We start from the raw sequence: 15,364 nt of genomic DNA on the forward strand, positions 1-15,364 counted from the left end.
GCAGGGACATGTTAATTACGATGATGATGTTTAGAAACAAGGGTTAATGGAGCAGAGAATATGCTTCACCTGGAACAGAACAGCCTTGGTAACACATGCTCTCAAAAAAACATCAAACCTTTAATTAATATAACCTTCAATTAATCAAACTAACCTGAAGTAACCAAGAACAAGACTACTACTTTTTTGAACTTTATAGAAACCTATACTAAAACCATTGCTAGTAAAATAAATCAGGGTATAATCATTTATCATAAATGAAATATTAAATCTTTTCCCTCTTTTTTTAATTGATAGCTATTATTATTATTATTATTATTATTATCATTATTAGTCGTAGTAACGTTAGAAGTATTTGGTGTACTTGTTACGTTTGTGCTACATTTTGAAAATCCATAAAGTAAAAAGGAAAAAAATAACAGCATAAATCGAATCATTTTAAGGCATATTTAATAACTACAGCAACCAACTTCCTTACGTTGGATTTGATTACGCAATGCATTATAACAGTACTAACCCTTATAACAGTACAATACAACGTTTTGGCCGAGCTCTTGCACCGGTGAAGGGAGAGTCGAAACACACAGAGACGAAAGACTTCCAATGGGGTTGAGGTCAGGACCCTGTGTTAACCATGTTTGAAAATGATTCCTCATGCTCTCAGAACCACTTTTTCACAATTTGAGTCTTGTGATAATATGCTGGTGTCATCAAGAGAGAAAAACTCCAGAGATGTGATAACCTGGTCATTTGGTACATTCAGGTCGTCTGGTGACTTCATTTTATTACCAAGTGAAGCGATCCCAGATCATAACACTGCCTCCAGGGGCTTGTACAGTACGCACTATGTATGATGGGTGGATCGCTTCATGCGCTTTCCTTCTCACCCTGACACACCCATCGCTCTGAAATAAGGCCAATCTGAACTCATCAGACCACACAACCTTTATCCAAAGTAGGAATGCACCGAATGTTCGGCAACCGAAATTATTCGGCCGAAAATAGGCAAAAATGTGTAAAAAGGCCGAATAAATTTTGCCGAACAATGACGTTTTTAATGACGCGATCAAGTAGTAACCCGCGTAGAGTGAGAGGCGCGCGCTTTATGCAGCAAACATGTCCGCAGTGTGGAAGCACTTTAAAGTGTCAGAGAAAGAGGCAAAACGGCCGTTTGCAGACACTGTTCTGCTGAATTGTCCAGAGGGGGTGCATCTGCAAAAACGTACAGCACTTTAGGTTTAATTTATCACTTAAAATCAAGACACCCCGAACATCATGCAGAGTACGAGAAAGACACGGCGGCGGCTACGGCAACAGCAGCAGCGAATCCACATTTTTTGCACTATTTAATGCACATTTGTTGTTGTAGACATACAGAGTTACATTCTTTCAGCAGTCAGTTATAGCCCTAACATAGGCTATTCAAGAAGGGGGGCTTTAAAGATGGGCAAATAAAAATATATTTTTATTTTACTAATTTATTTATTTTAAGTTATTTTGTGCTTTGTTTGTATAATATCTGCTGGAATGTAAAAAAAAATGTTCAGTGTTAAATAAATATTTTGAAATTGTATTTTTGTTATTTGATTTATTTTTCTGAAAAGCAACACAAAATAATAAAAAGCAAATTTTTACTATTTAATAAATAATTAATATAAATTGGCAAAATAAATGGAAAAAAATGCGAAACACCGCGTTCAGTATTCGGCCTTCGGCCAAGCATTTCATTATTATTCGGATTCGGCTTCGGCCAAGAATTTCATTTCGGTGCATCCCTACTCCAAAGGCCAAGGTTTATGCCATTCTTTTGATGTTTCACTAATAAGCGGCTTTATTATGGTCATACAGCTGTTTTGTCACAATCCTGTGAGTTCATGTCGCAGTCTGCATGCAGAAACGTGTGTATTGTTGATGGTTTAGCAGTATCTTTCCAGATTTTAGTAATGCGTTGGACAGTTTTTAATCCAAGCTCAGTAATCTCCTTAGTTGCTATCCTTGCCTTATAATCTGACCTTCTAAAATGTGGTAACATATGTTCTGTGATTACAGGATAAACATTCTGACATTTTTCGGTCAAACAGTGTAAGTTATTGTACTATTCTGTATTACTATCATTGTTGTTGCTACTGTTATATATTTTGTACATAATTATATGCTTGATTTTGTTGCTTTCGCTTGTTGCTTTATCATAGCCTATATTTTCAACATCTAATTTAATGGGATCGGCGAAAATTTATGACTCGTGACATGCAGCCCGCACTGAACGTAAATTTATTAAAATGATTCAAGGGCTTTTGGTTTATCAAGCTACTTTCATAAGTTATTACTATATTTATTTTCAGGCTTTCATACGTATTACTTCATATGTTCATATAATCGTACATATTTCATACATATATCAAATTTCACAGGCTGGGATTCAGTGAAGAGGGTTATACTGATGCAAAGAACATCATGTTCCTGTACATTTACTTGGCTGCTTCTGAACATAACATCATAGACCTGCTCAATAGCTTATGCAGAATTAATTAATACATATGTGGCTAATTCATTTTCACGCATATATCATGCTCACGTGTATCATCTTCAAATGCATATACCACATTAATTTTAATATATAATGCGTGGAAGTGTGATTAAAAAGAGCAGTTTGTTCGTGTGCTCATTCTTATGCTTTGAACAATCCTGGTGAATGGTTTGTGCATTAGTTGTAGCTGTAGTGCTGTCTCTGATCAGTCTGTTAAATGTTTATTATAAGGACGAGGTAGAGCTAAGTCTTAAGTTTTTTATTTAAGATTTGATTTTTATATTTGATTGTTGATTAAGTCTTAATATTTTAAACGTACAGTTGATTTCTATATTCATTCCTTTATGTTTTTATTTGCATTTTAATTTATACATTCACTTTAACCTTTAATTTATACATACACTTTAATTAAATTTAAAGTCGTGTTTTTTATATTTGTATTCTCAATTGCTGAATTACAGTCTATATTTCTTTCATTTAGTCTTTTCTGTATTTTATTGATTTTTTTTAATCTGATTTCTAAATTTGATCCTTGATTTATTTGATTTTTCTCATTTTAATCTTGGTTTCTGTATTAGTCTGTCTTCAAATTTAAGACGGAATTTAAATTCGTGAATTTGATTCCTGATTTTTTAATTTAAGTCTCTATTTTTTACGTTCCAAATGTGACTCGTGAATTTTGTGTCAAAGTTTTGTTTAAGTTCGCAGCTGTATATCACTGTAAACAATATATAATTAGCATCAAATCCTGACATTCAATCTGAGTTTAATTTAAAAAATCATGTTTTGTTTTTTGTTTTTTTAAGCACACAAAAAGGTGTGTGTTTTTAGGGTACATGCACTGATTTGGGCAAGAACTCTGGAGGTATGCTGTGCTACCTGGCACTTAAATGTTAAAAACAGATTCTTTTAGTGCTGTAAGTTGCGAGGTGGGGCCTCTATGGATTAGACTTGTTTGTGTACCACATCCCAGAGGTTTGAGATCTGAGTAGTATAAATGCCAAGTAAACACCTTGAACTTTTTGTCATAGTCCTCAAACGATTCCTGAACAACTTTTAGTAACAGAAAATGTGGCACCATGCCACTCTCTAGCCTCGCTCCATTGTCCAGTTCTGATGCACACACTGGTGCCCAGTGGATGCGCTTTTGGCAATGGCCAGGGGCCAGCATGAGCACTCTGACTGGTCTGCGGCTCTCCAGCTCCATACACAACATACTGTGATACATTGTGTGCTCAAGACCCTTCTACTGAAACCAGCATTAACTTTTTTTTAACAATTTGGAAGTAGCTCTTCTGTAGGATGAGCTTACCTTTGCTCCTCAATTACATCGATGAGCCTTGGGCTCCCATGAGACTACCACCAGCTTGTTGACTATCCTTCCTTGGGGCATTCTTTGTACACATCAACGACCTGCCGATTTGGAGATCCCTAACGCGTTCTTATAGCCATCAGAACTTGGACCTTTTCAAGGTCATCCAGGTCTTTACTCTTGCCCATATTTCCTGCTTCCAGCACAATAACTGTTTTTGGCGGTTCACTGTTGACTCTACTCCTACACAGGTAGCATTGTAACAAGATAATAGTGATATTCACTTCAAATGTCAGTGGTTTTAATGTTACAGCTGATCATACAGTATTTTCGCTACACTAAACCAAAATATCTCTCCCTCTCTGTATGTGTGTGTCCACCCAGACCTTCTTCTCCCCGACATCCCAAAGGCAGCCGAACCCTTTGAGAAACGAGAAACTGGTCTGGTGCAGCCACAGAGGACAAAGCAACTAAAAAATGTGTGCGCACACACACTCACACACACGCAGACCACAGTGTCACACTTTTTTGTAAGGTCAGATTTGATGTGGCCAAAAAGATGAAGAGAAACAGGAACAACTCATCCTCTCTGGGGTTCCTAAAGCTAAACACACACACACACACTCACACACGCCCCTCCAGCTTATTGTGGCAGTGCGTCACATCATGGTTGTATTTTGGAAAAAAAGAAAGGGATATGGGGGTGGGCTGCTGTGACCTAGAATACATGAGTGTAGGGTTGGATCGTTATTCCTTTTGATGTGTGCATGTGTGTGTGTGTGTGTGTGTGTGCGTGTGTGTGTACGCGCCTGTGCCTGCATTGTAGGTCACTGCTAAGTGGCAGCACTCCCTCTCTCCCTCTCATGCATCTCTCTCTTCTTTCGTATTCTGCATCTTTTCCCCTTATTCTTTGCTTACACGCAGATCTCTATGCCCACTAAACCCTATGTCTTTCTTGTCTATCTCCTTTTTTGCCAAATGTCGACAACTCCTTGCATTGTTTCATTCGTTCCACCTAGTACAACGGAGCAGTCGCCAGCAACATACATTTCTCTTTGAGTATCACACATAAGTATCATACACACAAGTATCACAATATTACACTATATTGCATGTGCCTACTTCTGGAGTAGACACGACACACTCAATAGTACACGTACAGGGTTAAAAGAGTAATCGAGAGGCATGCACATGTGTCCATAAATAATATACACGTACACATTCATCTATAGAGTGGAAATATGAAGGGATAGATAGATAGATAGATGGATAGGTTGGGCTAATGCGTGGATAGCTGAAAAGATGAGCCAATTGGTTGGGTGGGTGGATGTAGAGTAGATGGATGGATGGGTTCGCGTGTAGATAGATGGGTATATGAACGGATGGATGAATGGGTTGATGGATGGATGGATGTGTAAGTAGATGGTGGGTCGATGAATGGTAGTTAAATAAATGAGTGTGTAGATGGAGGGATGTGTAAGTGGATGGGAGGGTGGATTGATGAAGAGATAAGGTGGCTGGTTGGGTACACATACAGTGCGTACAGTGCTTTGAATATACATTACAGTCACGCTAGTATAACACCTAAACATGACTTATGCGCAAAGAAACCATTAGGCTTGATGCAACATATAAGGTATTTCTCTCCACACACACACACACTGACTTCCCTACATCTTAAATACATAAAAATACACATTTATCAAAGCTTATTCAACATGTGTGCCTTTACAAAGTCCAAGGCTGTGTGCAACCATGAAAAGCCACAGAATCAGAAAGAGTGAAAAGCCAGAGACACTCGGAGAGAAGACAAGACATGAGGGATGAGTGGCAGCCGAAAGTACGCTGCAAGAGAAAGAGACAGAGCTCTCATCATTTTTGCAGCGTCTCCTGAAGAGCAGGCGAATTTTTGGCACCGGCTCTTTTCCTGCTCCATTGCACTCGCGTTGCCTAGCTACAGCCGGCGGGTAGCGTTCGTTTCAGCTCTCGCCTGGGCGGAGAGGCAAAACTGAGCATCAACGGCAGACATTTTTTTTCTAAAGGAAGTACACAAAACATTTTGCTTAAACAAGGGCATGCAGCTTTGAATGCTTTTTTTTTCCAACACAGATGCTACAGTAGTGCGCTAGTCAGGGTTAGCAATAGCGGCTCACAGTTCAGACGAATATTTCTACAGACCTTCACCTGAAATTCCTAACAGCAGTCCTGTAGCTGCTTTGCTCAATTTAGTCTAATGATCTACTTAGTACTTTAAAAAAAACAACAACAACAACAGGCTAACAGCTAAAAACCAGAATCTGGCTAATCAAACCCTGCTTGAGAGTAAATGTTTTGCTAGGAGTGTGTCTGATGTGTATTTTTTTAAGTATGTAAGAAACTAAAATCAACAGGTAAACCCCTTGTTTTATATTTCACTGAGAGTCATTTGAATTAGTTAGAATGCATTTTAAACAGAAGTTCACAATTTCATATATATAAAAATCTATATATACATATTGGCAACTAAGATTTTTTACTAGAAAAAAGCTGGACAACCAAATCAAACCACTATTTTTTTTTTTTCTTTTAATGAGAGACGAAAGCAGAGTTAAACTTAGTTTTCTTATTTTAAGACTTTATTTGAAGGTACTAAAAGGTGCTGCTATTATATAAGGTAGCATGTCATTTATTATTAGCACTTTTTCACCAAGAGATCCAATTAGACCGCTGCTGACACACTCAAACAACAGCTCTGGATATATAGAGAGTCAGGTATAAGATCTCAATTGTGGGACCTTAAGAGAGTTGTGCATGAGTGAATTCCTAAAACCGTCAAAGATCTGAAGCAATGCTGTAAAGAAGAATGGACAAAAATTATGTGAGAGATTGATAAAGTCATACAGGAAACAATACATTTAGCAGTTGCTGCTAAAGGTAGACCTACAAACTACTGGATTATGGAGGGTACAATACACACACACACATACTGTATATATATGTGTGTATATATATATATATATATATATATATATATATATATATATATATATATATATATACATATAGTACTATTCAAAAGTTTGGGCACAGATTTGGATTTATTTTCTAGATTCTAGAACTATGCCACATACGGCATTACGTAATAAAGAAATTTATTTTAAGACATGAAGGTCAACTGTTCTGAAATAGTTCTTGCAAGAACCGTATTATATTGTCAAGTGCATCTGCTAAACACATCAAGCACCATGATGAAACTGGCTCTTTTGAAGACCATCCCAAGAAAAGAAGACTAAAACTTGACTCTGCTGCAGAGAAGAAGTTCATTTAGAGTTACCAGCCTGAAAAATCACCAATTAACCTCAATCACCTCAGACTAGAGTCGTTAATAAGGCTTTACAGAGCATAAGTAGCAGACACATCCCAAAATCAACAGTTCAAAGGAGATTATTGCCTATTTTGGATTCGTTCAGCAAGCCCGGATAAAATGGGAGGGTTGTGTCAGGAAGGCCATCCGGCGTAAAATTTGGGCCGGACTGGAGAGTCCACTCAGGCAACCTCTCGATGGGAACAGCCCAAAGGTCATATATATATATCTCGTCTGATTAAAGGTCAAACCTAATCCACAATGCCTGCTAGCTATGCGTTTAAACAGTATTAACATTCTTTATGGATGCAGGTTACGGTATTATTATAGGTATAATTTTATATATAAAAATAACATTTTAAATTAGCCAATATTCTACATCACTATTTTAACACTACTATACTATACTATACTACTATAACAATTCATATGACCATAAGTGTTTTATTTGTGTATTTCTTCAAAACCTGTTAACTCCCTGTTAACTATCCTCAGCCATGAGTCAGCTAAACGTGACTACAAACAGGAAGTGAGTGGGTTTAAAGTGAGATTCATGTAGAGGTTAAAAACCAAAGGAGTTTAGCCTCTCTGCTCAGTGCCTGACCCCGGTGATCTGGAAAGTAGGAACGGACAAGGTGAATAAAAAGCTAGAATTGAAAAACATGGAAGAGAAATATCGCTAAGAGTAAAGGTTATTACATGTCTTGCGATATGCATTATGTAAGCTTGTCCAGAGGTTGACCTAAATATAACACAGCTCATCAGTGTTACATCTTCTACTTATTGTTATATGCTGGCTAAGCTGAGCATTGAAGCAAATGCCAGCATGGCTTTATATTTCACTGTGGCTTCAGGGAAGTACATGTGAGTGTGTGTTTGTGTGTGTGTGTGTGTGTGTGTGTGTGGCACTAAAGCCGGAATTGAGTTTTCTTTCATTACACTTAGCTGATAACAGGCTTGCTTGGGTTACTATAGCAACTATAGATCCCTCAGGCAGGCTGTACTATGCTAAAGAATCGGGAGAGAAGTGAATAGATATCACACAGACAAACACACACACACACACACACACATATATATATATATATATATATATATATATATATATATACACAGCCTTAGATAGATAAGAAACACACATATATGCACAAACACAGAGCCATGGAAAGATAACACATAAACACACACACACACACACACACACACACACACACACACACACACACACACAGAGCCAAGGATGGAAAGCTGCTCTAGAGTGCTCTACAGAGTTTCACTCGGTGGCTCACACTCATGTCAAATCAAATTTTCACATCATCTATACATACAAACAGGAAACCCTGTGGAACCAGATCAGGGGTTGTTAAATTTTTGCATCCAGAGACCCTCTGGCCGTAGCATTCAAATCCAGCACTTCAGTCAAATATGTGCCATACCAAACTTACTATTCGTAAACGCTCCACAATGTCAAATGCAGGTGTAAAAATGAACGAAGTAGTCATTGTTTGATCAATAAAAAATAAAAATATAAAAAAATTTAATCATTGGTTAATGGATGGTGTATATGAAGAATAAAACACTTCCCAGTCATTGATTTTTTCCCTGCAACAGCACACCCTTTTATTCATTGCATATCGTACTGTGTATGACTGTGCATGTGATAAATAAAATTTGAATTTTATTCCTTCCATCTGAGTAAATGTTTCTACTAGGTATATTAAGCATGTCAGACCAGCTCGGATGGCAGAACATGGTGAAGAAGAACTACAACTCCCAATAATCACAGTCCAAATCACCGGAGTTCTAAACACACCTGCCCAATTACCCAGGGCCTTAAATAGGACTCAGCAATGGAGAGATGTTGCAAAGTATACACTCCAGTGATTTTTATCTGACATCCAAAGCCCAAGTGTTTCCTGGACATACCAGGTCGGGTTTGATTGTGATGGCCGTAGAGTCTATGTAAACCTTCGTTCCACTTGAACTGTGATATAATGAAATATACAGTATATTCGTAAACAACTGTTGGTAAAAAATTATGTATAAAGTAGATGTCCTAACCGACTTGCGTTTTAACATGAAATTGATGAAGTGGTAAAAATAATCAGTTTTAATGACTTCAGCCTAGGTGTATGTAAATTTCCGACTTAAACTATATATATTGTATATAGTCTTGTACAGCAGTACCCCGTCATACAAATTTAATCCGCTCCGGAGGCGAGTTCTTTAAGGCAGAATTTCGTATTGCAAAACACCTTTTCCCGTGCACGCGACCAGAAGTATGCGCAACCGGATAACTGTATGTTGAAAATGCTTATATATAAAAAACACTGATGAAGTATTATCTGCCACCTCTGCTCTTGAGTACGTTATGTATACTATACATAAGTAACATCTTAAGAAGATTATGAGTGTCAGCACATTCTCTCATAAAAGTATGTTACAGCTTGTACAGTATAGATAAGTAAAATTACATGCACTGTAATTGTACTGCTATGTATGGAATTAAACTGCATGTAAAAAAAGTACTTGTTTATTTAATGCTTATTTTACTTATATCTGAGCTTATTATAGTGAAGTGCAGCGCTAAACATCGACTACTCAGGTTCTGCTGCATTTTGTGGCCGTATTGCAACATGTACACAACATATTGCAATACAGTATATTGATTTTTTTATAAGGGATAACAAATATGACTGAGTTCTACCCTGAGCTGAAATAAATGTGCTTTATTTAAATGGAAATGCCGTTACGCTTAGCTTAGATAGAAAAGTGGTGCATCGATAAAGACATGATTAAATAAAGAATAAGGTTTTTTGTTATATATATATATATATATATATATATATATATATATATATATATATATATGATAACAGTAGACTACATCTTTCTTCATGACAGTGTTTTGACTACTGAATATTGTTCTAAATATCAATATAAAGTGTAATGTGGTGAAACCTGTCTCATGATAAAACTGCACCGGATGACCAAAATGTGACCTGATTATAGTTTTGGAACTAACAGCACCGTCTATCGAGCATCAGACTTTCCCAGAATTCAGCATTAATGAGATGCTGGATGAAGAATAATGATCAGGATGTGATTAGAGTAGATTCGTCTAATCCCTGTCTATCATAGAGCTTATGTGCTTAAGACAAATTATGAGCACTCATAATTTTTCATCACTTCTACCTCCTTCATCTGTCTACATGAAAGAAAATCACATCCGTGGAAAAAAAAAAAAGAAGGATTGGGATCCGGGTGGGTTTAGTCTTCAATAAGTAAAACAAATGACACGAGGGTTAAAAGGTCAAGAACACACCAAATGCACTGTCGCTGTGAATTCATCCTCGGGGATTGCCCTTCGCCCTTCCTGTCTGCTTTCACTCGCCGCTCTTTCATTTCTGATGAAAAAATAATGAGCTTATATCCCACATGTCCATTAATATCTTGTATGAATGCAGAATGAGCATCGTGACGTCTCGCTGCATGTGTGTGTGTGTGTGTGTGTGTGTGTGTGTGTGTGTCTTTCTCGCTGTTCTGCTCTCAGGTTTTTGGCTGACCCGAGCTCTCTGGCATGCCGCGCATAGGAAGATGTTTGAGAGATGTCAGAGTGTTGCACTTGTGTGGTTTTGAGAACACACACACACACACACAAAGCATGCATGCACATGCACGTACATAAACATACTCTCGTGCACCAGCCCGGAGTCATAACCATGACCCTGTTCACTGCTGTTTGTATTTGCATATTCCATCTATTCCCCCCCCCACCCCTTCTCGTTCAGCCTTCTCTCTAACCCTCTCGTTCTCCCTCCTCTCACTCATCATTTCTCGTTCCACTCAGTATGACCCAGCTTTCATTTTCTTTCTGTCTCTTTGTTCGGTTTGTAGCTGACGTCTGCGCCATCATTCTTATTTCCTGTGACAGTTCGATATTTTCCAACCTGGTTAGATCCAAAAATAAAAAAAACGTGTACAGGATATGCTGTTATGGGAAAATAATCAACACCTGGGTGCGACCAGACACGAGGTACTGTTTACACCTCGATGGTGATTATTTAACTATGCAGTAACAGCATGCATTTTATTCCTCTTGTACTCGTCTTGTCTTCTTTGTGTTACGTTATAACCCTGGCATAACAGATGACCATGATTGGTCTGACTCTTGTTTTCTGTATTGTATTCCACAGTATGCTTACCAATAATAAGTACCTTTAAACCATATGTGTTTTGTGTATATATTCAGCAGCACATGCTTGTGTAGGAGTGCGAGTTCACCAAATTCACTCGCAACCCCCCCCGCCCCCCACCCACCCACCTCCCAAAATAGGCTAACAGGCATAAAAATATGCCTTCATCACTCTCATTTTTGCCTGACCCACCCCAAACACACACAGACACACACACAAACGCAGATAGACACACTAATAGAACAAAGTAGCACAGATCTTTTTAGGGTACAGAAAGGCACACATGCCTTTCTAATACTGGACTTCTTTCAGACCTGCCGTTTTATGGTCCACAATTGGGTCTCTCTCGCTTCGACCTCTATTACATCACTCATAATTTAGGGTCTCACTTACACACATACACACACACACAGTGTGAGTAGCTCCAGCTGGAAACACATATTGAAATGCAAAGCAATCGCACGATGCAGTTTATATTTATGCCGGCTCTAAGGGTGCATGTGTAGGTCAGAAAAGGTCACACGTGTGTGTATTGACGAATGCATTTGCATGCTTATAGGTTTTCCGTACTCGTGTGTGTGACCACAAGATTAATGTTCGAAACCTTTACATAAATCCTTCGCCACCTTATTTACTATCTCTCGACCTACCCTGCCTCTCTCTCGTTTCCTCTCTCGCCCTCTTTCTAGTGCTCCTGCTCTCTCCGAGGCAGCTGGTGTGGTGGCAGGGATGTACCCTGTGGGAGTGTATGAACACACACCCTTATCCCTGCTCATGACAGCGCATTGTGTGTACATGGCCTCACAACAACAAACCCAACATGCTCACACACCCATACCCACACCCACACAGCACACACACACACACACACACACCATGATAAACTCTTGTTCATCACAACCTCTCTGTGTGAGCTGGTCTAGGAAATCCCTCCGGATGTTGCTGTGGCTGATATTTAACCGCCAGAATAATGTTATTAACTGGAAATCGCAGCTCAAGTTTTTTTTTATCCACTGAAATATGCGTGAAATTGTTTACAAATTTTAAAGTTATTAATTTCATGTATATTAATATTGTAATATTGTATTATTAATATTTATTTGTACAGTATAAAATATGACATATTATTATCAATGAAATCAGTTCAAATGTAAAAAACTAGCCATGTGACTAAAAATTGATTTTATGGACGCTTTCAAAAACAATGATAATTTGGAAAGAAAGCAAAATTCAGTGTGGTTATACTATGCTTTTTTGCATAATTTTGCAATTTCTTTAAAAGGATGATAGCTACTGTAGTATGTTCTTCCACACTGTAAACCCTAACACGCAGACGTTACTCAAAGCTTCTAAAAAAAATTTTTAAGTGAAATGCTTTTTTTTTTTTTTTTTTACATTTTATATTGAGTTAAATATATGTTAAATTGTAAATAAATTTGACTAAAGCCTTGCGCGTACATTCGGAAGCCATTCAAACTTTTTTTGTGTCAATGGATAGCCAAACGAAGTAAGTTTACATATTTTTTTCATGAGTTTTTGCATTTTGTGCAGGATTTCGTGAAGATATAAAAGATAAAAAAGAACAGTAGCAAGAGAAAAGTAAGTTTGGTTTGTAAAGCAGCAAGTATCAAGAGAAATCATAAATTTAGGATAAGTGAGGTTTAATGCCTATTTACTACATATTTGACTTCATTTACATGACTTTTCTAAATGTTTTGATTGTTTTTATAAGAAAAAATATGATTATAATGTTGGAAGTTTGTTAATATTTTTAGGTGGCTGGAACGGATTATCCGCATTTACATTATTCCTATGAAATAACGCGTTTCTCAAAATGAAATTTCAACTTAAGAACTCACCTGCAGATTAAATTCATATGCCGAGGTGCCACTGTTAGGAATAGGGAATTGATAAGATTTTTACGTTTCCAATTCCATTTTTGATTCTGCTTAACGATTCGATTCTTTATCGATTCCCTTATTGATTCTCATTTGGAAGAAAAGGGACAACAAATTGTTGATTAGCATCACCAATGAAAAATTTTATTAAATAATAAAATAAATATTCTTCTGTAAAATTAACAAAATACAACAAATTATTTTGTGGCAATTCTACAAGAATGTCCAACATTTTCTTATAGAATGACAATTCTCCTTTTTAAAAGGATATATATGAACTCAAAAATAGAACTGTCAGCCTGCTGTGTGTGCAAATGTTTTAGCATGTTAGTGGTATTTCCTCCCTTTGAGGAAATATCTACGCTGCAAGTATTGCAAGTTTCCCTATTTTTATGTTTTTTGGTGAAATACAACCAGACTTTTGAGCGTTTGTTCCGCTTGGGCGCCATGCTTACTATTGACTAAGCGTAAGCTACGCAATGTGCGTAAGTTATGCAATGCGCGTGATGACGTCATTCGTGCCCACTGGAATCGTTATGGGAATCGTTTGCAAATTTTGCAAATGATTCCGAGGAATTGAAACACTGGGAACCGGTTCTCAACAAGAACCGGTTTTCGATTCCCATCCCTAACCACTGTACTTACGCGTTGGTGTATGTGTGTCGCTCTGCAATTACAAATCAGCAAACCGCTAGTTGGCTGTGGGATTTATATGACACTATGCTCAGTCTCCTGCCACTCTGGTGAGTATTTCTTATTTTGATGAACAACCAAAAAATGGCGAATGAAACTGAGCAGATCTAATAGCTGTGTGAAGTTATTTGGAAGTTGAGTCATGTCAACTGGACTTTCTTTCCTGTTCGGTTGAAACGTTTCACTGCTCATCCAAGTGGCTTCTTCAGTCTGCGGTACTGTAAGTTGGTAAGTGCCTTACACTTGAGTCCTCCCACGTCAAACGACCCTCTACTGTTTGAAAAGGCTTATTACGTGAACAATGGAGAAGGTGAGACAGTTGACATGACTTAACTTCCAGATCTAATAGATGTTGTACAATAGTTTCTTTTACTGAAATTGCTGCAACGTAGCAGCGAGAGAAGACATTGGGGGTATCAGGACTTTGTCAGTAAAAAAATGGAAGTGTAGAATTAGCTGGAAATACGTTGCTACCAAACGTACCAATCAAAATTGGTACGTTGTGCATTGCCGTATTGTGTAGTTACATTTTTGTGGAGATGCACATCAGGCTATGCCGTAGGGTTCGACACAAGGTACGTGGCTACGCGAGACGCAGGAGCATAAATCAGCCGTAAGCATTAGCAGTTACGATTTAAATCCAGTGTTGTTTCCACAATACTTTATGTCACGGCATTGAAATTGAAATTTTTCAACTCTTTTAAAGGAAAATTTAGAATTCTACTTGTGTTATCTCACTGTGAATAAAGGATGCTTTCAAAAACAATGATGAGTTAAAAAGAAAGGAAAATTTGGTGTGGTTGGCCTCCGAGTTTGATTCCCGGGTGTAACCTCTCGCAGCCGGAGGTTTAGAGAGAGTTGATTGGCCGAGCTTTCTTAGAGGGAATGGATGAGAGGTACTTTGTGCTCCCACATTAAGCACGGCTCTACAGCCAATCAGGGGCGTCTGTGAGCTCACGCAAGCAGAAGGAGCGAATAGCGCTGTCCTCCGAGTGTGTTACGCCGCCCCCAACGGTGCGTGAGAGAGCAGTTCGAAAAGAAGTGGTTGACTGGCATCACCTGAAGCGGATGAAACATGTGATAGTCTTCGGCCCGAAGACTATAGCTTAATGTGGGAGCCCTCTAGTGACGGGGAGGAATTGGATACAACTAAATTAGGGAGAAAATTTGGGGGAAAATCTACAAAAAATTTTTTTTTTTTTTTCTTTTCTTTGCTGATCTTTTTTGGCTGTATTTTGTAATTTTTTATTTTTGTTCTACAGTTTTACTGGAAATTCTTTTAACACATCCAACTATGCACACAGAGCCAAGGTGAGAATCGAACAGTGCCAACCACTAAGTTGCATGAGGGCTGCATTGAGTTTTCATTAACTGATACTGAACGTTTCTAGTGAA

The 15,364-nt window shown here is 37.9% G+C and overlaps 1 protein-coding gene across 1 annotated transcript in view; it reads right to left on the reverse strand.

Annotated features, from left to right (window-relative positions):
• LOC128512999 (CUGBP Elav-like family member 5) overlaps positions 1–15,364 on the reverse strand; it is a 216,171-nt gene that overhangs the window by 180,737 nt on the left and 20,070 nt on the right. The gene's annotated exons all lie outside the window — the stretch shown is intronic.

Source organism: Clarias gariepinus, chromosome 25 (assembly GCF_024256425.1).
Source record: "Clarias gariepinus isolate MV-2021 ecotype Netherlands chromosome 25, CGAR_prim_01v2, whole genome shotgun sequence".
Classification (NCBI taxonomy): Eukaryota; Metazoa; Chordata; class Actinopteri; order Siluriformes; family Clariidae; genus Clarias; species Clarias gariepinus.